The sequence below is a fragment of the Antechinus flavipes genome, chromosome 4, assembly GCF_016432865.1.
Source record: "Antechinus flavipes isolate AdamAnt ecotype Samford, QLD, Australia chromosome 4, AdamAnt_v2, whole genome shotgun sequence".
Lineage (NCBI taxonomy): Eukaryota > Metazoa > Chordata > Mammalia > Dasyuromorphia > Dasyuridae > Antechinus > Antechinus flavipes.
Window position 1 is genome coordinate 399,344,288 of NC_067401.1, and position 27,395 is coordinate 399,371,682.

A 27,395-nucleotide genomic window follows, 5' to 3' on the forward strand; every position below is an offset into this window, starting at 1 on the left:
TTGGAATATCAGATTCTAGGTCCTTTATCTCTTAAGGTGGAAGCTGCTAGATCCTGGGAAATTCTGATTGTGTCTATTTGGTGTTTAAATTGTTTCTTTCTGGCTGCCTGCAATATTTTTTCCTTGGTATGATAGTTCTGAAATTTAGCCATGATATAACTTGGGGATTTAATTTTGGGGTCTCTTTCAGGTGGTGATTGGTGGATTCTTTCGATGCCTATTTTACCTTTTGATCCTAAAATATCAGGACAGATTTCTTTTATGATTTCATATAAGATCTAGGTTCTTTTTTTCAATCGGAGCTTTCAGGAGGCCCAATAATCCTTACATTGTCTCTCTTAGATATATCTTTCAGGTCAGTTGTTTTTCCTAAGAGATATTTCATTTTTTTTTCTAATATATATATATATACTTATATATATATATATATATATATATATATATATTGGTTTTTGTTGGACTGATTCTTGAAGTCTTAATGAGTCATTCACTTCCATTTGTTCACTTCTAATTTTTAGTGTATTATTTTCTTCATTTACCTTTTTTGGCTTCTTTTGCAATTGGTCAGTTAAATTTTTTTTTGTCCATTGTATTCTTTTTCCATTTTTTCTATTCCTTCTTGCAATGATCTCATTTCATTTTCCCATTTTTCTTTTAACTCTCTTTAAGATCCTTTATGCAATCTTCAAAGAAGGCCTTGTGAAATGGGGACCAGCTCATATCTTTCTTTGGGGCTTCTTCTGGAGTTGCTTTGCCTTTAGGAACCTCAGGATTTGAGGTTTGTTCTTCTCTCTCCCATAAATACTGTCTATGGTGAGAGTTCTTTTTTGTTTTTTATTCATTTTTTTTAAGACTTGCGGTTTGTTCAATGTAAACAGTGCTGGGTAATGGCAGCTAGGTCCCCACATTCTTCTTGGGGCTCAGTGGTTTACAATTTGTCTTTTACAAAAGGCAAATCTGCTAAATAATCTGCTTGCAACGAGGACAGAGTGGCCTAAGAGGCTCATATAAAATTCCCAGATGTGTTCAAGCTACAATGCTCTGAGTCTCTGCTCCAGTTTCTTGCCCCAGTCTCCCTATGCTGTAGTCTGGGTTTGGCAGACTGTTCCCCTGCCTGCTTGAAACAGACTAGTTCTGAAATTCTTCTAAAGTATCTTCTTCTAGAAATATGTTGTACTCCAAATATTGGTGGATTCTTTTGACTTCAAAACTAGTTTAGAGACTTAATATGCTCTTGGTTTGAGAAAAAATTAAAGGAGGTTACAGAGTCCTGTCTGCTCTCTGTCATCTTGGCTCCACCTCCAGAAGTCAGAAGGAACTTTCAATACCAAACTGGAGCATTTGTATTTTACCCTAGAGTTACTAAGAAGCAAGTGAAACTTCTTGAATAGGAGAATAACATGATCACTACTGTGATTCCATAATATCATTTTAGTAGTTGTGTGGAATATAGACTGGTGACAGAAGAATTATGTAGGAAGACTAATTTAAAAGTTATTGCATTATTCCAAGTAATATGTTTTGAAGGCTTGAAAGGATGATACCAGTGTCAATGAAGATAGAGGAACTTATATAAGAGAGGCTGTGGAGCTAGTGTCAACAAAACTTCAGCATTTTGCAACTGATTGAATATGGGGATAAATAACAATGGATAGTTTAGGAAGACTCCAAGATTGTGAATCTTGGTTACTGGAAAGGAGTAGGTGCCATAACAGAAATAAGGAAGTTTGGGAGATATTAGGGTTTAGGCGGGGAAATAATGAGTTCTTTTTGAACATATTATGTTTAAGGTACTTGTGGGACATCCAATAAAAGTTGTCCAATAGGCAATGGTATTGAAGAAGTGGAGTTTAGAATTTAGATCTGAACATGTAGATTAGAGAGGAATCTCTCTCTGTGTATGTGTATGTGTGTGTGTATGTATATACATGTATGTATATATATACACATGCATACAATACACATATTGATACCTATATATGTATGTACATATATCTGTATAAAATGACTAAGCTTTCAAGAACTGAAAAGATTAAGAAAAATCATATGAAAAATATGAGTCCACACCAGAGCCTTGGAGGTACAACCACACTTAGAAAGTGGGACATGCATAATGTTCAGCAAAGAGAATAAGAAGGGTGAGCCAGCTAAGAGATCTAGAAGAGAATGGGATTATAAAATCCAGAAAGGAGAAAATATTCAAGAGAGGGCAATCAACTTGTCAAGGACTTTAGAGAGGTCAAAAAAGATCAAAATTAAGAAAAGGTCATTGGAGTTAGCATTTAAGGATAGCTATTGATTTTGAAAAACCAGATTCATTTGAATGATGAGGAACAATAAAGAGAAGTGAGTAAAATTCAACTCTTATTTTACTTCTGTTTTCTAATCCAGGAGAAATTGTCTTTAAACTAACAAAGAGAGAACGAAAATGCCAATTGGGAATTCAATCTCAAGATAAATGAGGAAATTGTAAGAAAAGTAGTTAACTTCTTTCATGAGTTCTAAGGAACTGGAAGATCTGATGGATGTTATTGTTGAGTCACTGTTCCTGATCTCCAAAAAATTTTGATGATGCAAGAGAAGGTATAGTATTGAGGGAAAGTTTGTTAATTATAAAACAACAATTTCAGAATTCACAGTGGAAAGGGCATTCAGATGTGGGACAATAGAAAGAAGAAAATGGATTGAAGTTGACTGACAAAGATGAGAGAAAGCAATTGGAAGGGAGTTGAAAAAAGTATGATTTACCCATAAGCTAGTTGTTATATTCAGCATCACTGGGAATGGAAGCTTAAGACCATCTAAGGTCAATCTCTCAAAATCCTCAATCTCTCAAAAATAATTTTGTGGTCAATATGGGAAAGTATAGATTCACTTAGTTGACAGAAATATAATTTCAATATAGACTCAAAGTAATGCATCATGTCAAATTGGAAAGATGTCTGTAATGGAGTGGCACATACAATGATCTATCATTGTTTCTAAGATTTCAAAGGAGGCACATAAATGAAGTCAAGGAAAAATGCTGGATGGTGAGACCCACTCCTAGTAATGGCCAATCATCATATCTACTAGTTTGTGAATATAATTTTGCCCATTTTGCATCATAGGTTGTGTGCTACACACTACCAGTATATTATTACTATGAGTATGCAACACTGATTCCTAGCTCCATCATCATCACATTCAATCAGGTAATGCTATTCAGAAATTTTTTTTTTTGTATTAGCTGGTGCTGTTTGTCAGAATTGTCTGCCAATGAATAGAACAGCTCAATTTCAGCTCTTATTTGACTTATTTACCTTTGGGATATAGCCAGAAAATATTACATAAAATTTCTTCTGAAGGTTTTTGTTGAATCTGAAGGTCTTGCCATCATGGAGTTATTAGTCATTTAGTTCCCATACTAATGCTCAGTGACACTCTCAGTCTTGGCACATCCCCTTTAGGTGCTGATGGCTTGTACTTAATCTGGACTATCTCTTAAAGGAGATGGGTGTTCCTACCAACTGCTAAGCCAGGGAAGAATTAGAGTATGAAAGGGTTGGAGATTACCTTAGATTGTGCTGATACCAGGGACAGGTGGACTGTATGTTATTCTATTATAAACAATTCATAATGATATGGAGCCAGAAGTACTTGATAATATCACCTTCACCTGTGCCACCCTTTTGGCAAATGGACCTCTCTCTCTTATAGTCCTTCAATAGGAAAATAGATGACCACTTGTTACACAAATTACTATGGAAATTCTTTTTGTGCCTATATTGGAATAGATGACATCTCTTCCAACTCTCAGTGTGAAAAACATAATAATGGGGATGAACCAGTTTGGTTTTGCCCTAAAGTGTTCTTAAACTTCCATTCCCAATGATATTGAATATAACACTGGCTTATGGGTAAATCATACCTTTTCCAACTCCCTTCCAATTGCTTTCTCTCATCTTTGTCAGTCAACTTCAATCCTTTCTCTTCCATATATTGTCCCACATCTGAATGCCCTTTCCATTGTGAACTCTGAAATTTTTGTTTTATAATGAACACACTTTCCCTCATTCTATACCTTTTTATGTCATTTTCCTTTCCTCTTCTGGAAGACAAAAAGCTGGCTGTTCCTGGTTGACACTAGTACTGCATCCTTGTCCATCCTTTCTCCTTCAGTTATTCAGCAACTCTTCCTCCTTTAAGATTTACTCCATGCATATTTAACAGCAAATCCAAATCCTGATAGCAATTATACACTGCCCCTTAATTCAAGCCCCATTATTTTTCAAAAAATTTAAGTCCTGGCTTGCAGACTTACTCTTCATATCAACTCCTGGGATGCCATGAGATTTCAACATACATACTGTTATTCCTTTATTTGCCTTTGTTGTTCAGTTCTGCAGTTTACTCAACTGTCATAGTTTATACCTTTACTCCACCACAATCGTATATAAGATTATCCCCCTTTATCTTGGAATTACTCAAACGTTAATTACTTAAATGTATTGGATTCTCTTTACTATTCCCATAATGACTATTTTACACTTTCTTCTCTCTCTCTCTACCTTTCACATTATCCTTTCTCTACCCTATCTCTTTAAGACCTCACTTTATTCTTAACTGAACAAACAGAGGAGGAATCCTGAAATGTTTGCTTTTCATGATCAAGTACACTGAAATTTCTTTATCTAGTCATAAACTCATATCATTCTATCCCTCCCTATTCCTTACCTATGGCTTCTATTATACCCTTTGGAGCCAAACAGAACAAGTCTATTTGCATTTTTATATATGAAAACTTTTTAAGTTCTTGAAGTTATCTAGTATCCTTCTTTCCATTACCTCAATACCCTTACTCTTCCCTCATATCAAAGTCATTTCTTCTCTACATCAAATTCCCTAGTTCCTTCACTCAGTTGCCATTGACTTGGACTTGAGACTATTCTGGTTGTCCTTATCTAGCTATTCTCCAGCCATCCATTGGCCTTTCTAAATTGTTCTGCTTAACGCTGAATGCAGCACTCTAGATGTGGTCTGACCAGGGCAAAATGAAGAGGAACTATCACCTTCTCATTCCTAGAAGTGGTTAGATTTCTCTTGATGCAGTCTGTGACTGTATTACTATTTTAAACTATTATTTCACACTGCTGATTCAGTTTGAGTTTTTAATTCCTTAATACTTCCAGATTGCTTTTCTTCTTATTGCTGCATAGCAATGTCTTCTCTTTCTTAAACTTGTCATTAATCTTTAAACCTATTTTTAAGATTTTACATTTCTTCTTATTAAATTTCATGTTGTTAAATTCATATGAATGTTCATAGGATCATACAAATAGAATTAGGGGGGACTTTAGAAGTCATCTCTTCTAATCTCAATTTGCAGATGAGAAAACTGAGACCAAAAGAAATTAGTGACATACCTAAAGTCACACAGAAAGTAATTAGCAAAATCTGGAATCAAACTCCGACCCTAAGGTACAGGGGAAATTGTCTTAAGCTCTTTTGCAGGGATCAGGAGCCTCTCCTACCCTGCTGGGCTGAGATTGATGGTACTGCAGGCAGAAAGCCTGGGTGGATCTGACAAGTTTTGCCTGTTATGCTGGGACTCAGAGGCTCACCATTTACTTTTTGTTGTTGCATTGGATATCTCACAGCTAGTATGCTGATCCACTGACCTTCTGAACCATGACAGAATAACCAACTCTAAGATCCTCCCATGTCAGGCCTCTCCACACCGAGATTCCTTTACTGGGTATATTTTTGAAGAATTCAGCTGAGTTCTGCTGGGCTGTGTTCCCCCCTGACCAAGAAGTCCTTCCAAGATATCTTAAGCTGGAAAATTATTATACTCAGAATGTTTGTGGATTGTCACTCCAAAATCAATTCAGAGGTTTGATCTTAGGGAATCTTAATTTATTCTTAGGGAAACTGGGGATAGCTTAGGTAATATCTAGGTTTTTCTCTGACTTTTTGGCTGTGGTGCCTCTCCCACACTCTGCCTTATAATTCTTCAAAATTAACACTCCATTTTCTGTTTCCACTACTTTTCACTGATTTTCCTATACTGGATATTTTCTTCCTCCTCATGTCTGCTTCCTGGGTTCCCTGGGTACCTTCAAAATTCATTGCAAATGCTATTTTCTGCTGAACTTAAAATCAAAAGACCCTGAGTTAAAATGCTGTCCCTGACACTTAATATCTATAAAAACTTGGATAAGACATTTATTCTTTTGAGACCCATTTCCTCATTTGTAAAATTCACTTGGTCTTTTCAGGTTGTCAGATCAATAATTCTAAGCCTGGAAGTCTTTTTAACTGTCTCCCCCTCCCCCCGCTTCCCCCCTCTACTAGTGCCTTTCCTCCAAAATTACCTCCTATTTTCACTGTATGTATCTACTTATTCACATGTTGTTTTGCTTATGTGAGCTCTTTAAGGACAAACACTGTCCCTAGTCTTTGGCACAGTATCTGACAAATAGTAAGAACTTAAAAATGCTTGTTGATGATGATGGAGTTAACTCTTCTTTGAGGCTCTTGAGAATAATACAGAATGCCATCTTTGTAAAAATCTACAAACAAGTAAAAAAAGTACCAAAAGAATTTTTTTTTGAAGAGCAGTTGATGAGAGGTGGTGCTGGGAAGCAGTTGTTTGTTAGGGCCAACATACAGGTACAACTCAATCTTTGTAATTTAAGTGGAGTTCCCCAAGCTAAAATTAGCCTTTCTTTCTCTGTTGGCACAGGGATTTAAATGATTTGTCATTCCTTGGGCTTTTTTTAAAAATAGAAATCTGGTTCTTCATGCTTTAAACTGCTTACTAGCACAGATATCCCTTTAGGTAAAGGAAGTATTCAACTATCAACAGCAGAGTTATTCATCTTGTGCCAATTATGTGAGTTTTGGCCAGAATACAATCAAGTTTCTATTTAACATTATGCTATGGTTACTACTCTAATTGTAACTCTGAAAAAAAAATGTTTATTCTGTTATAATACATTTTAATTGCAAAAAGAAGGTAGTCAAGCTTAACAATATTAATGGGTTAATTTCCACTCTTAAGAATTCCCCAAGACAAAAGCAAACCTTCCTGAAATAAAATTTAGTTTATTTAACTCCATTTGGAAATTGTTTGGAACTCTTAATCAATCAATTAATCCATCAAACAAAAAGCATTTATTAAGAGCCTATTCTGGGCCAAAATTGTGCTAAGCTTTGGGACTACATAGACAAAAGTGAAATAATTTCTGCTTTGAAATCCTGCCATATTTCAACATTCTAAAAACATGTACACAATAATAAAACTACCATCATCAACAGCATATTATGTTACTTAATAGCTAACATTTGTTTACTTCTTCAAAGGTTACAAAGTATATTTATTGTTTCACATATGCAACATAAATACAAGGCAATTTTGGGAAGGTGGCATGCTAGCAGTCAAGGGCTTAAAAACAAAATTGTTACTTTGAGAAGTATAACTTTTAGGTCTTCATATTATTTCTAGTCTCTTCTCTGGAGTCAAGAAGAATACATAGTACAGTGTAATGGAAAGACTTGACTTTACTTAAAGTCAAGAGACCCTGAGTTAAAATGCAAGCCTTGACACTTGACATCTGTAAGAACTTGGATAAGACATATACTCTTTCTACACCTCAGTTTTCTCATTTGTAAGATTCACTTAGTTTTTCCAGGTTGTCAAATCAATAATTCTAAGCCTGGGGGGTGTCTGTAAATTTTTAAAAATATATTTTGATAATTCTAATGTAATTGGATATCTTCTTTTTTATTATTATTATAGCTTTTTATTTACAAGTTATATGCATAGGTAATTTTACAGCATTGACAATTGCCAAAACTTTTGTTCCAATTTTTCCCTTCCTTCCCCCCATCCCCTCCCTCTGATGGCAGGTTGACCATCCATGTCAAATATGTTAAAATATAAATTAAGTGCAATATAAGTATACATGTCCTAATACTTATTTTGCTGTACAAAAAGAATTGGACTTTGAAATAGTGTACTATTAGCCTGTGAAGGAAATCAAAAATGCAGGCAGACAAAAATATAGGGATTGGAAATTCTATGTAATGGTTCATAGTCATCTCCCAGAGTTCTTTCACTGATGTAGCTGGTTCAATTCATTACTGCTCTATTGGAGCTGATTTGGTTCATCTCATTGCTGGAGATGGCCACGTCCATCAGAATTGATCATCGTATAGTATTGTTGTTGAAGTATATAATGATCTCCTGGTCTTGCCATTTCACTCAGCATCAGTTCATGTAAGTCTTTCCAGGCCTTTTTGAAATCACCTGCTGGTCATTTCTTACAATAATATTCTGTAATATTCATATGCCACAATTAATTCAGCCCTTCTCCAATTGAGGGGCATCCACTCAGTCTTCCAGTTTCTGGACACTACAAAGAGGGCTGCCACAAACATTCTTGCACATACAGGCCCCTTTCCTTTCTTTAAGATTTCTTTGGGGGTATAAGCCCAGTAGTAACACTGCTGGATCAAAGGGTATGCACAGTTTGATAACTTTTTGAGCATAGTTTCAAATTGCTCTCCAGAATGGCTGGATGTGTTCACAATTCTACCAACAATGTATCAGTGTCCCTGTTTTCCCATATCCCTTCCAACATTCCGCATTATCTTTCCCTGTCATTCTAGCCAATCTGACAGGTGTGTAGTGGTATCTCAGAGTTGTCTTAATTTGCATTTCTATGGTTAATAATGACTTGGAGCAGCTTTTCATATGACTAGAAATAGTTTCAATTTCTTCATCTGAAAATTGTCTGTTCATATCCTTTGACCATTTATCAATTGGAGAATGGCTTAATTTCTTATAAAGTAGAGTCAATTCTCTATCTATTTTGGAAATGAGGTCTTTATCAGAACCTTTGTCTGTAAAAATGTTTTCCCAGTTTATTGCTTCCCTTCTTATCTTGTCTGCATTACTTTTGTTTGTACAAAACCTTTTCAACTTGATATAATCAAAATTTTCTATTTTGTGATCAATAATGATCTCTAGTTCTTCTTTGGTCATAAATTCCTTCCTCTTCCACAGGTCTGAGAGGTAAACTATCCTACTCTTCCAATTTATTTATCATCTCATTCTTTATGCCTAGGTCATGAACCCATTTTGACCTTATCTTGGTGTAAGGTGTTAAGTGTGGGTCAATGCCTAGTTTCTGACAGGACAGATATCTTAAGCTAAATAATCTCCAAGTTAAATATTGCCAACTCCATCAACTGATCATTTTATGAATATTCTACTGTGTTCTCACTATTTTGGTCAGCATCTTCTTGAATATTCCAACTTATCTATATCTTTCCTAAAATGTGTTATCTGAAAATGAATATCTTATTTTAGAATTAATCTGAGAAGGACAGAGCATTGTAGAGTCATTAAGCCATTATTTATCACCTATTTAAATTGCCATAGGAAGATTCTGAAAATCACCTGACAGGATAAGGTACCAGATACTGAGATCCTTTCTTGAACTGAACTTCCCAAGCATTCAAATTCTGCTGCAGAGAGCAGGACTTTTTTGGGCTGAGACCCATTGTTCAAATACCAAATATATACTTGCCAAAAAGACTATTTTATGGAGAACTCAAATAGGGAAAGTACTCACAAAGTGATCAGAAAAAGTGATACAAATAAACTCTAAAGATCTCTCTTAGGAACTTTTGAATTGATCATACATCATGGCACAGAACTGCCCAGCATGGGGTGCCCTTCTTGTTGACAAGAAGGTACAGTGTTCTATGGGCAAAACAGAATTGAAGTAGCTCAGAAGAAATTTGAAATGCACAAATTTAGAGAGTCCATTCCAAATGTTCACATGGGCTATTTGTATCTCATCCATGATAAAGCATTTGGAGCATGTATTAGTCTCATCAATCAGTTGGACACATGATAACTTGATTTTAACTTAGTGATATCATTTTAATTCTCTTTGAAAATACTGAACAACAACAATTTATTAATTATAGATACTCCATAAGGTTATTTGGGGAACTAAAATGGCAATGGAAAGAAAAAGGGAGCAAGCATTTATCAAGTGACTACCATATGCTAAGAACTATGCTAAATATCTTACAAATGTTATCTCATTTGATCTTTCTATGAGTTAGATGCTATTATTATCATCCCCAGTTTATATTTAAGGAAATTATGGCAGACAGAGGTTTTGCCTTAAATGATTTGCCTAGGAACATATAGTAAATGTTTGTGGTAAGATTTGAACTCCTATCTTCTTGACTTCAGGGCGCAGCATTCTTTCCATTATGACCCTGAGCTCCTTCTATTAGCTTTCTTTGTTGCCATGTCATAATGTTAACATATACTGTGCTTGCCTTTCATTTAAGTCCTCAGATATTTTCTACAGTAACTAAGAACAGGACTTTTCAACTTCCCCTTTTTAAAATTCTTTCTTATTTCATTCTATCCATCAGGAATGACCTGACAGGTAGGAGAAGAACCAGGAGAGAGTTGTGTCATTAAAATCTAGAGAGGAGAGAATATCCAGAAAAAGGTTCAGAGAGGTCAAAAAGGATGAGGATTTAGAAAAAAGCAATTAAGCATTCAGGGGTAATTGTAGAGAGAGAGTTGTTGCCATTCTTAACATTCAACTATTCTAGTTGTTTACTTTGAAATCCTACCCAATCATTTTCTCTGATAATTTTCTCATCTGATTGACCAGGTTTGCCTAATCAGAATTTTCCACAACTGAAGCATGAGCTATGTCAATTAACAGTAAAGTGCATTGTTTCCAAGAACTAATTGAATATTGCACTGCTATACGGTGTTTGCTTTGAAATCTAATTGACCTAAAGATGAATATATGGCTAGAAAAAAGACAGATTAAAATTAAGAGTGGCTCCACAGAAATCTCAGTTGAGGACCCTCTGAAAGATCAGCAATCCATTTGCAAGACATCTAACAATGCCACAGGAACAGTATTTTATCATTCAAAGACTACACTTTTCACTACCTTTGCTGGTAGAAATCAAATGACAGCCAATAAATCAGTTCTTAATTAGAAAACAGTTATCACTTCCATGTTGCAGGGTTAGGGGTGTGACACCTTCATGATCTGGAAATTTGTGTAAAATTATTTGGTTTTCCCTAAATACCAAAGAAGAAAATCTGAATTATTATGGTATTAAAATATTAAATATTTTGATGTTATAGAAGATTATACATATATTTTATGCATTTCTGAGCTTCTAAACTTTTTCTGTGTTTGATAGTCTGAATATATCATCTGTGGCATCTGACAAAACTCTCCCAAATTCCCATTTAATGTCTTGTGTCAATTTGTAATATATCAAAACTTTGATAGAAAAAGTTGCCATGTGGAAGGGATAACTGTAGTATAAAATATTATCTTTAAATTTATCAGAATACAGAAACAGAAGAATAATGCATTAGGATTAATATATAAATTAATATAAAATATTAATTTATACATTGTAAGGTATACATTTAAGCAATGGCAGAGTAGAGAATAAAGGCAGAATTTAATGCTAACTTATCCTAATCCATAGTTGTTTTAGGCTTTTTACTTCCAGTTAAGTGATACAGTGTATATAGCATTGGACATGGAGTTAGGTACACGTAAATTGAAATCTGACCTCAGTCACTTACTAGATGTGTGACCCTGAGCAAGGCACTTACCGTCTCTTTGTCTTAGTTTCTGTATTTGTAAAATGGTAATAATAATAGCAACTATTGCCCTGAATTGTTATAAGGATCAAATGAAATAATACTTGTTAATAACTTCGCAAACTTTAAGACCATATGTAAATGCTAGTTTTTCTTAGCTATTAGTCACATTCAATTTAGGTATTACTAATCTTTTACTGCCTCTGGTATATTTGCTAAATGCCAATAAAAAGATATTGTGTGTATGTTTTAATTGAAATGTTGCTAGGTAACTACAAAAAGTGGGCAAAATATATAATGCACTGATGATGAATCTGGGGTTTCTAAATACTTTCCCCCATTTGGATACAGTCACTTCAAATTCAGAAAATAATTCTACTCTAAATTAAGAATAAGTTTTATATCCTGCCAAGGAGTGCCCCAGGCAATCGACACCCTCAGTTTAAATCTCCACTGGCTGACTATCATTTTAGGGAGATGTTCACTTAGGAAATGGAAAAAATTTGACTTGGAGGATGGCTGACAGTGCTCAGTAAGACTAGAAATCAACAATGGTATTTTTGACACCATATTTTCTCTTTTCTGAAAAAAAGAAGTTTCAGTATTTACTTTACTTTGACATTAACTTCATGTACCATTTAATATGAATCAATCAGTAGAATTAACAGTTAGAGGACAAAATAATTAATAGGTTTTTGCTAAATTGTCCTCTGAACTGGCAGAAAGAGTAGATAATATGGTGTCTGGATGTTCTACTTGCTGTGTGGACTTAATCTTGTCTCAGATTGAGATCTGATCAGATCTCAAAAGGATTTTATAGCATTTAAATTAACAAAAAATATTAGGTGAAGCCTATCAGAGTGTATATAATTGCTTGTCCCAAATGTTTTGGCTTACTTGACAATATTTATCACCTAATTAGAAAGGAGTACTGCCTACTTAACAATATTTGCTCAAATAAAATTACCTGGAAAACTGCTATTTTAAATATGTTGACACTGTACAGATATGAAATGGAAAGGGAGGGGCCCTATTCCATTCACAATATTGTTAAAGCCATAGTCAGTTATTTTGTCTTGTTTTTTCTTCTTTATTAATATCTGTCTGTCTGTCTGTCTATATTTGTGAAGCTATAGAAACAAAATGTCTCCAGAGAGTACTTTATTTGTCTTTTCCTCACTTTGTAAACAAAAACATTTATATTCATATTTCTTACATTTATTGTATTCATGTTAATTTATTATTCATATTTACATTTACTACTTAAAAAATAAGGTGGTAAGGAATTTTTCTACAACTTTAAAATAAAATATGAAGTTCCTTAATCCATATGAAGGGATTAAAGGACTAGAACATAGGATGAAGACAACTGACAGCATGTAGAAAACTTCAAGAAATTGGTTGAGATGATCAACCATACTTCTTGGGCATATTTTTAAAAGGAAAGCTGGTCCTTTTTTTTGTTGGTGAGTTCTAGAGTTTGAGAAGAGAGCTAGCATTGAAGGAAGAATTCAGCCTTTACTTTTACATATCTTCCCAAATCCCCTAATATCAGCAATGGCATTTTGCATGAAGTCTAAAAGGGGAATTCAAAGATATTGCTTCTCAAATACTAACCTTTGTGTAGAGCAGTAAAAATCCTGTTTTTAGATAGCCCATGAACTAAGTATAGTTTTTATTTTTTTAAAAAAAAGTTTATTTAAAAGGAAATTTTAAATGAGTAAAATCTATTGGTAAACTGGATTTGTCCCTCTGGGGTAAATTTGCCAGTTTCTGGTGTAAAAGATAGAATATTCTGATTTCTAGAGTTCCAAGAAGTCTAGCAGCCAAAGCCAAGAGAAGTATGGACAGTCTGGGATCTGGCCCTGCAATTCTTCTCCAGGGAGAACTGAGTCAAGACTTCTATTGGTTTCCCACTAAAGTTCTGCCTCTTTCCATAAGAAAATGGACCAGTAGTACTCTATGCAAAGATTTCAGCAGAGCCAGAATCTAGAGTCAGTGGTGATTATAATCAGTGGATGAGGTAGTTGATAGTCAAATCTATGAGGTCAAAGTCACCAGGATTGACCTGAAGATATCAGTATAACTGAAGTACTTGAATCATGAACTACCCTTCCTCTTATATGATTTGGTCATATGCATTCCTTATATATGTTCTATATGTTCTTTTCCATTTATATAATCCATATGTTCCAACTGACCCTGTGTATTTATGCAAAAGTATACCCTTGGTTTGTTGGGCTTTTGCTTTGCATTGCTAATTATCTGCAATTTTGGGAAATAGTTTTGCTTTGAGCTAATTTCATTGACTAGTTAATGAATGTAAAGGTCAATACATCAGTGAGTACTTATGAATTATAATTTTAAAGAGTCTGGACCTGTAGAGGATTCAAATGCATGTTATCTCATAGATATGAGTATATAACATGGCCTCCATAATTCTTATCCTGTGTGATTTATATACCTATCTTTTCTAAATTCTTGATAGTGAATATGCCTAATGATTTAAAGACTTTAGTCTTCTTTATAGGTTCAGAAATATAAAGCTGGATAGATTCTCATAACTATCTTTGACTCAAGGTAGTTATCCCTAGTGGACCCAACCTGCAAAGTGAATTGGGGGGCAATATCTCAGAGAGGGAATGGCAGTATTGAATAATAATGATTCCCATCTATTTACTTTCTTAAAGTTAACCCTAGTGGACCCAACCTAAAAAGTGAGTTGGGGGTTGATATCCCAGAAAGGGGATGGCAGTATTGAGCAATAATGATTTCTAACTACTTATTTCCCTAAAACCCCAACTGTTATGGAATATACTGATCTTAAAGTAATTGCCATGGCAGATGAATTAAAGGGCAATGAAGAGCTGTAGTCCAGGCAGATATAGAAATGTTACAGAAATTTAGATTTGATTATATATGAGAAATACCATGAGACATCCTTGAGGACATATGTAACCTAAAAAGGAGATAAACAGGTCAAGTAGTAAAAATGATGTTACTGGTAGCCATAAAATATTGAGCCTATTATAGTAAAAAGAACTATTAACTTCATTAAGTACCAGAGATCTTAGATATAATCTGTGAATCTATGAACAAATTACTTAAATCTCTGGTTCTCTGTCTCAGCTATAAAATGATAGGTTCTACTTAACAAAATCCATCCTGTTTTATACTTCTAAACTTATAAAGAAGACTTTAAATAATTAGTCATATTCATGGTCTAGAATTTTAAAAAGATAGCTATATAAATCACACAGGATAAGAAGTATTGAAGTTATGATCTATGTTCATGTCTATGAAGTTATAAATGCATTAAAAGCAGTAAAGAACTATATCTTATTACTAGAAAAGAACAGATTAGAAGTTGTGCATGTATAAATATACATATATTATATATATATATATATATATATATATATATATATGACATAAGTATTTGGTTGTCAGAGGAAAGTGTGTCAACAAAGAATGTTAAAATCTATCTCTGAGAAGTCATAGCTACTTCAGAATATTGGTGGTCTTTGCTTCCTAGAACTACAAGAGCTTCAATGATCATTCTTATATGGCCTCCATAGCATCTTGAGAAAGTTACTTAACTCTGTGGGTCTCTGTTTTCTAATCTATTATGAAACAATGAATTTGATTAGATGGTCCCTAAATCTCTTAACAATTTTGAATTCTATAACTCTATTCACTGGAGGATAATCAGAAAAACCTGAGCAGTGAAAAGCTTTGAGTCCATATTATGAGGATTAGTTAAAAGAATTGAAAATGTTTGGTCTGGAGAGGAGATTTAGGGAGGACATGATAGCTGTATTCAAGTATTTGAAGGTATTCCAAGTAGAAGAAATGTTAGATTTACTCCTTTTAACTCCACAGGGCAGAAGTTGGAACAATGGGGTGGAAGTGACAAAAAGACAAAATTAATTTGATGTCAGGAATATATTCCTAGCACTTGGAACTTTCAGAAGTAGAACAGGTTGTCTTGGCAGCTGCTAAGATGCTTTCCATGATCCAACTGACATCAGCTTGTACAAGATGTCCCAAAAGTCATATGGTAGTTTTAAATTTTAATTGCTTTAAAGTCTTATTGTAGCTTTAAATTACTAAAGCTTAACACTTCGATAAGACCTTTGGGAATTCCTGTACATGTTTTTAAACTGTTTCACAATTATTCAAACCTTTGTTACCATTGAACTGCCGTGCCTATTCTTCCTTTGGAAGCTTCGACTAACATAATAACAACCACGGTCATCCTTTCAGTTATGAACTATAGCAGTACTAATAGTACATCGAGCTTTAAAGTTTGACAAATATTTTGAATATGTTATCTCATTTGATTCTCACAAGAATCCCTTGGACATAGGTGCTATAGTTATCCCTATTTTACAAATGAAGATACTGGAGCTGAAAGACTTGAGGTTATTTGCTTAGTCATATAGCTAGTAAGTATCAAGGTACAAGTCATTTTCAAGTTTAAGCTGATTCTTTAGCTACTATGATGCTTTAAAATGTAACTCAAAGTAAGATTTTGATTCAACACTTAAGACTTCATACAAAGATAAGCTCCAAGTAGATATATTATCTAGATTTAAAAGGTTGAATCATATACAAATGAGAAAAACATGGAAAAAATTACCTATCAGATCTAGCAATAGAAGAGTTTATGACTAAACACAGAAGAATAAAGATCATAGATATAAAATAAATAATGTGATTATATAAAATTAAAAAGTTTTTACACAAACATTTAATAAAGCTAAGATTAAAAGGGGAAAAAAACTGAGAAAATATATTTTCAGCAAATTTCTTTAATAAAGTCCTAATTTCCAAGGTATATAAGGACTAATTCAGATTTGTCAGAAGAAAGAGCCAGTCTCTAATGGGATGAAGGTAAGACTTCTGGAGATTTTAGCTTAAAGTTCTGTCTCTTCCCATAAAAAGACAGTGATACTTAAAAAAAAGATTTCAGCAGAACCACAATTTAGAGTCCCTGGTGACTATAGCTAATGAATGAGGTAGGATCTGGTCAAGATTATGTTCAAAGTTAACAGGAGTCATGTGAATACTTCAGTGAAATGACAGCATTGAAAGCATGAACTAAGGATATGAAATGTCACCTCAAGGGAAGAAATCTAGCCTATTTAAAACTATGAAAAAAAATGCTATGCTCCAAATTATTACTAACTAGAGAAGTGCTTAGATACCACCTCAAACCCATCAAAATGCCAAAGATGACAAAAAAGGAAAATTATAAATATTGAAAGGACTATGGGAAAACAGGCATACTGATATGCTACTGGTGACCTTTGAATAGATACAACTATTCTGGAAAGCAATTTGGGATTATACACAATAAGTTAGTAAATAGTGACTTAAGTCAGAGGCCTATACCACAAAAAGATTAAAGAAAGAGGGGAAAAAATCACATAAGGTACAAAACATTTTATTAGTGCTCCTTTTTTTTAGCACAGGTGCAAAAAAAAAATCAGAAAACAAAGAGAATGCCCAACAGTTGATTAATGGCTGAATAAGTTATGATTTATGAATGTGAAGGAAATAGATTTACAGAGATGATTTATATGAATTGATACAGAGGGAAGAGAACAGAATCATAAATCTAATAATTTATCCTATAATATCAATATTTTTAAAATGAATAATTTTGAGACTTTCATAACTTGAATGACATGAGAAGAACAAGAACAATTTGTGTAATAAAACATTAGTAAAAATAAAACAAATAACTTTGAAAGCTATAAGAACTATGAACAATACACAGAGTATTAATGACCCCTTAGGATGGATGATGAAATATTTTATATACTACAGAGATTTAACAGATTTAGGTTATAGAATGAGACATATGTGTAGTATATATGTGACATTTGTAATAACGATTGAGATTTTTTTTTGCTTAATTACATATATTGATTATAAAAATTGTTTTTCTTTTTTAATGTGAAGTGTGATTGGAGAGAGAAAAGTTAATTAAAATTAATTTTTAAAAATTGAGAAGGATGTTGGTGCTAAAAATGTGAAATGTTGCATGCACTTTCAGATGAGACCCCTGTATTAGAAATTTTTAATTGTTTTATTTTATTATAAGATTCCTCTCATGAAGTGGGAATAATTTGTAAGTATTAATAATGTAAAAACAAAATACATCAATAAAACTTTAAAAAATTGAACAATGTCTATGGAAGTGAGAGAACTAACTCAGATTTTTAATATAAAACTGAGTTTTTTTTTAACTATAGGTTTTTTCAAGATGCCTTAATATGTATCACAATTACAATGTACATGATGTGAATACTCTTTGGATCTAATCTTGTGTGTTATTTTAAGTCTAACTCTGTATAGCCATGGCAAGATATATTGGGACCATAAAATAGAAACAAATGGATCTAGAATAATACATTTTGGAGTACTAAGGAAATTTAGAAATTATCCACCTGGATATTCTCTTCTCTCTGGAATTTTATAAAATTATTTTTATTGTCATTCTATTTATCTGACCTCTCCTTCTTAATTTTTTTGTGCTGGATTATCTTTCGTGTCATACCCATTAGCTATTCATGTACTCCAGGGATTTGCCCTGCTCTCTTTCTGTCTCTCTCATTTCAGTTGCATGCTTTTGTGTTTCTTTCATGTCCAAAGAAACTTTAGCATCCTGAATTTTTATAAAAAAAAATACAGCCTTTATTAAAGGTGACTCCTTTCCTGGTCAGGATGATTGCACTACCATATTTTAAGCTGTGATAGAAAAAATCCAAATCCCATCCTTGGATATCCTCTTTTCAGCCTTCTCAAACAACTTATGTTGTCTGAGGAGTGGGATGATCAAGTTTCATGGAACTGAATCTTGAAGGAACAGATAAGATTTTAGCAGATAGGAGTTATTTAACAGAATGATGGGAATAAAGCCAATACTACTAATACAGGGTCTTTATTGAACAATCACTTGAATTTTATTGTTTGGATTTTATTCACTAGATCACAGAGATTGAGGGACGGAATTTGGGCATTAAATGACTTAATCAGATCTATGCATAAGGAAGATTAATCTGGAAAGTATGAGAAGACTGGATAGAGAGGATGAAACATAAAATTGGGAGACAAATTAGGAGAAAAGTACAATAGTCTAAATGAGAGGTAATGACTAGGTAATGGGGAAGATATTTAATGTTTGTCTTATATAGGGAAGAAGATATTTTTAAAAATAATAGAATAGTGACAAATTAGGATTTAGTTATATGTCCAGGGAAACTTTTCTGAGAAGTGCTCATTTGGAAGAAGAGGATTACTACATAGTTCTGCATAGTTAAACAAGTAGTTAATTAATCTGGTTGAATTTAAATTCTTCAAGGTTAAGGACTATTTTCCTCCATTTCTTTAGATTCCTACCTCTTTGAACAATGCTTTTCACATAGTAGATATTAAATATGATTATTGAATTAACTTAGCTCAGAAGTTGAGTTGGAAAGAACCTTAAAGATGGTCTAACATAACATCCCCATTTTATAAATGAGGTAATTGAGGCCCTCAGTGGAGAAATGTGTTGCTTATGATTACATAGCCATTAAATAGCAGAAATGAAATTGAAATCCAGGAATTCTGACTTCACTGTGACCACCATGAAGTGTTAGGAAGATTATTTGGACCAACTCCAAACCAAAGCTTCATTGGCCAAATGGAGCCAATCTTTCCATTCAAATCCTATTAAAACTATTTTTAAAAGTCATGTGATGGAACAGAATGTCTTTTCCAGCATAACTTTTATTGCTTTTATGTAGGGAAACCCAGTGAATCATAAATGTCTATACTACTTATACAGTATTATAAGTGGGATGTTGTCTGGATTTGGCAACCTATGAAAGTAGATAGAAATATAAACTTTAAAGACAATGAGAAAGAAAGGTCATCACTTCATAGGAAACAGGTTTCTATATTTAATTTTGTCAATTTTACCCCAGGGCTAAATTTCAAAATGGGTACAAAGTGCTTTGCTTCTACTTAATCCTTTATTTAGTTAAGGCCTTAGTTAAATGTCACTTTAATGGCAAAAAGAAAGAGATTGAATATATCTCAATTTACTTTTGCCCTGATTTTACTAATAGCATATAAGAGGGAAGGCTTCTATGGAGTTTGAGAAAGAACTGAAATCCCTAAGATCCTCCCAGCTTTTGGATATGTATTATTTAAAATGATAATAAAAATAGCTAGCATTTATATAAGAGCAATTAGATGACAGTGGATATGGCTTTAGATACTAACTAACTGTATGATTTTGGGGAAATCTTTTAATCCAATTTTCCTCAGATCTTTATTTGTAAAATGAGCTGGAGAAAGAAATAACAAAACGCTCCAATATCTTTGCCAAGAAAACCTCAAATGGAGTCACAAAGAGTTGAATACAACTGACCTACAACATGTTTATATAAATGTCTTATAAATATTGTCCTAATATATATATTATACATATGTTTACATATATACATACATATACATGTTCTTCTTTTAGAATATTAATAAGCAAGGAGTGTTATTTCTTTTTCCTTGAATCTTTAACAATCAACACTAAGTGCTTAAGTATTTTTTAATTCAATTAATCAATAATTACAAAAACTCCTAAGTTACATTTTCCATCACTTACTTTGATAACCAAACTCCAGGTCTTTTTCAAAGCTTTTTTAATGGTATATTTATTGTAAATCTCCTGGTTCAGTAGGAGCTTTGGATAGAGGAAGACCAGTCTGTAGCTTTACAGTCCCCTCTCTTACTCTCTTATCTCCTGCCCCTACCCCTTGTTTCTGGGAGTTTTGGTCCTTTAAGGTTACCCATCAAAGCCATTAACTTTTCTGATTTGGGTCCTTGTGGGAACCAGGCCAAGCAGTAGCCTGAAGTCTTTGATACCATCACTATTTACTGGAGCATTGATGCATTTCTTAAACATTTAGTATGTATAAAACTATACTATTTTTATTTCTCTCTATATAGTTTATCAAGTTCCTACATATATATATGTATATGTATATGTATATTTAAAAAAAAATAATGTTCAAGTTTTTGAGTGTTGTGTCCCAAAACTCATTTTCCCATGATTGCAGTGGTTATAATATTGAGATTTTGCCTAGCTTGATGATTTCTAGGAATTCATAATTCAAATTCTAGAAAAACTGTTGTCTAGGATAAATTGGAGTTAATCAATGGAGGAAAGGCAATAGAATAAAGGAAGATTGAGCACGGACTGATGTATTGACAGTCACATGGAGAATAAGAGCTCGAACTGAAATTTGAACATTTGTCCTTAAATTCAGAACTAGTGCTCTGGCTGCTCTGTAAAATAGCCAAAAGTTCATGAATATTATGAGAATGATTAGGCATGTAGAAGTTAGATGTCTTACCCAGTGTTACATAGCTAGCCAAGCAGAATTTGAACCCAAGCCTTCTTGATTTCCAGTCTTCCACGTTATTTACTAACCATATTAGAATGTTGTCCCCTTAAAGACAGATAAACATTACAAAAATAACACAAGTTAGTTTAATATCTTTAATAAGCTTAGTATCTTTATGGAATGACTAAAAGTATAATGCCCATTCATTGTTCCATAGTACTACTGCTATTCAGGGCTATGGTGAAAAGATGAAGACTATTTCATAAAATGCTTCATTTCATAATCTTCATGGCCACTTAATTACCATGCTTAACCACCCCTCTTTCTTAGGAAATATTTGCCTTTATCAATATTTAATTCTCCCCAACCCAGTTTTCAGGGTTTATCTTTTTTTTTTAAATAGTAAAAAGTTTGTATGTGTTTTCATCATAACAATTCTATATTGTCTAAAGACCTTGCAAAAGCAAGAAGCATAGTTTTCAATTATTTCCATGACTTTTTCTAAAAAAGTCTTTTTTTGTTGTTGTTATTTCAAAAAAAAAGGCACAAGATAGGAATTAGTTGTTAAATAGCATGGAAACATTGAGACATTAGAAATTTTTTTAAAAATCAGCTAGAGGATTATAATGAAAAATAATATTTAAAAAAATATGAGTATTTCAGAAACTTTTGAAGAGTAGAGAAAAAAATATTAGGGAGAAGATAAAAAGTGCATTCCCTCCCCTTTTGCTTGCTGTGTTGATTTATACATGAATATACATATATTCTACCTTTTATTTTATCTCTTTTTTTATTTGCCTACTTATAAAATCTTACATGAAAAAAGATTATATACATGACATCCTTTTTTTCTTCTTATCTTGTACTGTTACAGTCTGATTTCTTATTTATGAAATTTATGTTAAGATTTCTTTTCCTGAGGCATCCAGATTTTAGCTTTAAATTTATTCAATCAATTATCATTTATTAAGCACCTATTATGTGTTAGGAATTCATTTGGTTCTGAGCATAGAACTATAAAGAATGAAATAATTCCTGCTCTTCAGGAGTTTATATTTTAACAGAAAAAATAAATATAAAATATGTAAATTTTCTTATGTCTAAAAATCCTTTGATAACAATCATCAATCAGCTTCTCATTGTAGCATAAATGTATGAAATGGGCAATGTTTCTGAAAATCACTTATGGTAATTATTATATTTGTAAGCAGGTCCCTATACAACGAATCCATTTTCTTTGAAACTATATTACTTACTAGTATCCCTTAAGTCTAGAACTTAATTATAATTCCTTCCAGTTTTTGATTTATCTGTGATCTTGCCAATAGGGGTTCTCTCTTCTACAATGCAAATGGCAACTTATTTATACCTTCCCATTTTGTACAATTCTTGTCCATTCATCTCATATATCTGGCCTAGGGACTTCTTAATTTCTGGAAGACATTCCTCCAGACATTTCTACCAGTGAAGAATACAGAGCAACCATAAATTATTTCTCATTGCTATGTGACTGGCTCACTATTTTTTCTCATATATTTCATTGACATCCTTTAGAATTTTTCTTTCTAATTCTTTATTTGTAATGTATTGCAATCTGCTTATGCCACAATGAACATTTGCCCAACATATAACCCGTAATTACAGTCTCATAAGCAAAACACTGAGAGGCAAGAGAGCATAGTGTGAGAGCCAGTTTTGTTGTCATGAGGGCCTGAGTTCAAAGCCTGCCTCTAAAACATTCTAGCAAATCCCAGCAATTCACTTAATCTCTATGCCCCAGGCATCTTTGTAAAAGTACAAGTTACAAATGAATTACTGGTCTGTGTTAGCAGAAGGAAGTTTCTACCAGGGTAATTCCTCATACAAATTAAATCACAAATCTGGACCCTTCTTTCAAAAGAAAAAAATAATAATAATCCCATAGCCAGTTCCTCATCATGGAATGAAAGTGATCATAAGGTTCTTTTCTATCTAAATTGTGCATAAACTTTCAATTTCTCCCAAATTGAAAAGACTTCAACTAGAATTCTGGTGTTTTTATTTTCAGAGGACCAATCTAACTATGTTCAGAAAGGCTTCTTTTGGGTTTGGCCATAGAATGATAATATTTTTGGCCATAGTCACTGTTAAAGATAGAATGCCATAGGGAGAATCTGGAATACCTGGCTTCAGAGTATGCTTCAGGCACTAGCTGTGTGACCATAAAATGAAGCAGGTGAACTTGAAGATCTTTAAGGGTTCTTCTAGTCCCAAATGTGTGAATGATGAAAATTAAAATCATATGTTGGTAAAAGTAATCTCCACATCAATGGAATTTGGTTCTTTAAAGTAAATGATTCTCTTTTTTATCTTCATGTGTTTTCTTGGAACTCAAATGAAACTATAAGCTACTTAAAGGCACTGATGTTACCTAATATCTCCTGGATTCCCTTACCTCTTTATGGTTCTCTGATGATTTGAATACTTAGTATTTGACTGCTGAATTGTATTGAATATACAACAACACTTATTATACATTCTGAAGCAATTGCTTAATCCTTTTTTGATTCACTGGAATTTTAGGAGACTGGAAGGAAAAAGAGCTTTAATGTTAAAACAAAATAATCCAAATTTTCCACCATGCAGATCAGCATGCATTTTTTAGTTCCTACTTATTTTCCTGTGGGAATCAGAATCCTGATTCAATTTATTTCAATTTCAATTTGGAACTACGTGTGGAAAATTACCCATCCAAACTGTTCATACATTTTATCCTAGTTGTACTAATGCTAGTTCCATAAGTATAAATACTGCATTTATATACATTTATAAATACATATTGGGGGAGAATAAAATTTAAACTTGAATCCAATTGGAATTGAAGATTGCAAAAAGAATAGAAATTGTGGCATATAAATATAATGCGATGTTGTGATATAAGAAAAGATGAAATGGACCATTTCAGAGGAAACAGGGAAAATCTCTGAGCTGATGTTAAATAAATTGAGTTGAACTGAGAGGATAAATAATACAATGAGAGTAGCATTATTAAAAAAAAATTCTGAAAAACACCCAAACTCTAATTGACATAATAATAAACCATGAATATAAAAGAATTAAAAATCTTCTGAATCCAAAAATATATTTTATAGAAATATATTTATATATTTTATAACTATAAATGTAAAATTCAAACATATTTTCAGACCTAGCTAATATGGACATTTGTTCTTTTGGACTATCTAGTTATGTACTAAAGACTTTATTTTTATTTTTTTTTTTTGGCTTAAAAAATTACTGAATGTGGGCCACAGTAGACATAACAAAATATGTTTATTACTTGAAAAATAAAAAAAAATGAACTATTTTTAAACTTGTGATTCAGTTTATTATTTAACAGTTGCTATAATCTGAAGAAAGGGGGAAAAGTTTGCCACTAGTCATGAAGGGGGTATGTAGAGTGGTCCTTTGTCTCTTTATCTGATCAGATCTCCTGTGCTTGTTACAATATGGAATTCCTGTTGCCTTAGTAACTGCTTAACAAAACTCAAAGGAACTTTTTCAGGGATCCCACCTATCTCCTTAGGGATGTTTGGAAGCAGAACAAAGACTCCTAAAGACAAAAAGGCACAGAAAAAATTTTTACTTTCCTTCTTTTACCACAGGGACATTGTCACTTGTTTTCCCTTGGCATGAAGTGAAGCTTTCAGTTTCAAGGATCTGGGAATTTACTGAACAAAAGAATTTTCATGGTTGCTATGGCTGAAAATTTTATTTTCCTATGATCAGTTTGTTAGAGTTTCCCTGAACTTAACTCAGATTATAACCCAGTCCATGGGCATACAGGCCATTGTTAGGTTTTGGGTCTCCCTTTCTAACTCAGTAGAAATTCCTGGAGCTTGCATTTTGCTGAGATATTCTAGGCAAATCCAGTATTATGATAACAAGGCATTAAAAGGAATTTATTAGATGGCAGGTATAATAACATTAAAACAGGAGGGGATGTAGTTTTGTGTAAATAGCACTGAATTTGGAATTAAATATCCTGAATTTAACTCTACCCTGCTGATTGCAAATCATGGGAACTCAAGTAAATCACTTTACCACACAGGGAATGTTTCTCTACCTGTAAAATGTAGGCTTTGCATGATTTTTAAGACCTCATTGAAACTTGAACATCCTTTGATCTTGAGATTTTGACTCATCTCTAACCAGGTCTCTACCTCATTTCCCTGCTACCTCCCCATCATACTAGTACACCCTCTCCAGGCATTCTTTTCAGCTCCTCTTCATGTGTTACCTCCCTCTATTAGAATGAAGGTTTCTTGAAGCCAGAGACTAGTTGTCTATATTGCCAGCACAGAACCTGGCACATTTGTTGTGGTTGGGCAGTCATGCAATCATATATAACTCTTCGTGACTCCATGGGCCATATTGTTCATGTTAAGTGACTTTCCTGAGCTCACATTGATAATAAGTCTCTGAGGCTAGGTTTGATCTCAGGTTTTGGCCTAGTGTTCCATCCACTAAGCCATCTAGTTGCCTCATTAGACTCTTAAAAAGCACTTGATAAGCATTGACTCAATATATATTATCTATCTAAAAAACTATCATTTATCTTTCTTTTTTTTTCTTCCCTCCTCCCTGTCCCCCCTTACTTTGAGATGGTTGTCACAAATTATACACACACACATATACACGTATATATGTAAAATCATTTCATCCATACTTCTATTTATTAGTTCTTTCTTTGTGTGTAGGTAACATCTTCCTTAGTAGGTTCTTTGCATTTAGTTTAGGTTGTTATAATAGTCAAAATGACTTAGTTATTCAAAGTTGTTCTTAAATGATATTACTGTTATTATATACAATGTATACTTGGTTTTGCTCATTTAGCTCTTCACTATTTTATGCAAGTCTATCCATGTTTTTCTCAGATGATTGAACAAATTATTTCTTATAGCACAGTAGTATTCTGTCATGATCATGAACCACAGTTGATCCAGTGATTTCCAATTTGATCTCTTGCTTTTGTCCAATGTTCATTCATGATGCTTTTCAATCTACCATACACACTAATCTAGTTCCAGCTCCTGTTCTTGTTCCCTTTTGCCTGTTTTGTAATCCATGTGTTACACACAGTGGTTTTAAAAGGGATATCAATTGAAATTCAAAAATTGTGAATTTTCAACAAATGTGAATGTCTACTAAATATATAACACAAGGAGGGGAGCTCCAATATTCTAAAAGGGCAGACTTTTAAGAAAAATTTCTATAGCCAGAGACTCTTCTTTGTCAGGGATAATCCTAGAATATGGAGCAGCTACCTCAAACTGAAGAGGTACAAAAGCCTTCTTTTTGAATACAGAACTCAATTTAGCTCAATTAAGCTTTTGGTAATCTATTTTTTAAAAAAAACCCAAGCAACATTACAGAGTTTCTTAACATTGCTTTAATTGTGTGCCCTCTGGGGGAAAAAGGGGGGGAGGGAAGGAATACAAGCATCAAAATAGCGAGAGGCCTTAATTATCCATTCTAATGGCAGGAAGCAATGGTGCCGATAATCAGAGTGGGTATTCTGGAAAGCATTTATGTTTGTCTCTTAAATGTCTCAAATGGCTATTTTGGGTAGCAAATTTACTTTCCTAATTACATTTTGCTCAGGCACATGTTAAAATTAGTTTGCATTCTTTGAGAACATGGCAAACAACAGTTGAGAGGCTACCCAGAAGCTGGCCAGCCACTCATCATTTTCAATAAAATACAGATGAGTAATCAGAAGGTAGCTATGTCTCAGTGAACTATTTTGATGCTCTTTGTTGCATTTGTTGCAGTTCTCTTCTGAATGGACATAAGTACTCATACATTTACCCTGTTGATAATGGGTATTAGTACTTACACATTTACCCTACTCATAGTGCTTGGGTAAGTTTTCATAGGACATATGTTTAGCTCACTATCCCATGAAGACTACTGTGACATATTTTCAGATTATATCTCACAGAGATTTGTGTGATCCAATTTATTATTATTCCAGTAAACATGAAAGGTGTATCCTGGATGAAGAGAACAGAGTGAATTGTCTTCAGTTTATTCAATGAGCAAGCCAACAAAGATGAAAATGACTCGTAAAAGTTTCATGAAAAATGGACTCATAAAAGTTTTTATTGTTTGGGCAGATTCTTTAGCTTTCAGAAATGAATAACAGCTGGTGTTGTACCCAAGGTACTTTGTAATCTTTTTGCACATGTTTAATTTACTCATGTCCACGTGTCCCATGCTTTCATCAGTGCCAGCTTCTCCTTATTAGTCATGCTTCCTAATGCACATAATTTGTTTTAAAAACTCTGCTATCC